This window comes from Arachis duranensis, chromosome 6 (assembly GCF_000817695.3).
Source record: "Arachis duranensis cultivar V14167 chromosome 6, aradu.V14167.gnm2.J7QH, whole genome shotgun sequence".
Lineage (NCBI taxonomy): Eukaryota > Viridiplantae > Streptophyta > Magnoliopsida > Fabales > Fabaceae > Arachis > Arachis duranensis.
Window position 1 is genome coordinate 33,608,444 of NC_029777.3, and position 279 is coordinate 33,608,722.

The window sequence follows — 279 nt, forward strand, 5'->3', positions numbered from 1 at the left end:
TTCAAATAAGAGTTTTTTTTTTTTGAGTTTATTTGATTTATTTATAAAGACTTTTTTTATGATTTATTTTATGTTTTTTTTAGAGTTCCCCAAAAATTGAACTTTAAAATTTTTAGACATAAAATTTTAATATCATGCTATGATACCGCTTCTCTCAAAAACTTAAATTGATAAAAAAAAATAACATAAATATTTATATCTTTAACAATTAAAAATACATGTATACCCTAAATCCAATAATCTATCATTAGCTCTAGCTAGTGTAAGTGAGAAATTGTT